We start from the raw sequence: 451 nt of genomic DNA, 5'->3' as shown, positions 1-451 counted from the left end.
AACCCCCCCCCCCCCACAATTGAATTGCCTTTCAAAGTAGGAGATGATCTGTCTCCAACAGATTGAAAAAAAAATGCTTCTTAAAAAATGTGTATGTTTTGTATTCTTTTTTTCTAGTAGAAAATAATTGACTTGAAATATTGGTGGTTTTTTTCTTAGTGATGTGTGTTGCTTTTGTGTGTAATAATATTTGAATGTAATTACAGCAGTGCCAATTTGCCAAAGATGTTGGACATATTTTTCTTTTGTTGGGAGGAGGGCAGGGGCTGGGGGTGGGACTTGGGAGAAAAGAGGGATGGGATTTTGGTTTCATTTTTCACTTTTTTTCTTGTCAAACCTGGCGTTTGTGGTTTTATTCTAAGTTAAATGGTTGACTGCAACACATTTATTTTAGGTTAGTTGGAGAAACCTGCAATAAGATTGGCGTAGTTTCAATATCTGTGTGACTTTT

The sequence above is a fragment of the Neophocaena asiaeorientalis genome, unplaced genomic scaffold, assembly GCF_003031525.2.
Source record: "Neophocaena asiaeorientalis asiaeorientalis breed wild unplaced genomic scaffold, Neophocaena_asiaeorientalis_V1.1 scaffold449, whole genome shotgun sequence".
NCBI classification, from domain to species: domain Eukaryota; kingdom Metazoa; phylum Chordata; class Mammalia; order Artiodactyla; family Phocoenidae; genus Neophocaena; species Neophocaena asiaeorientalis.
The sequence above is the reverse complement of the archived record's forward strand: the minus strand, read 5'-3'. Positions refer to the sequence as shown.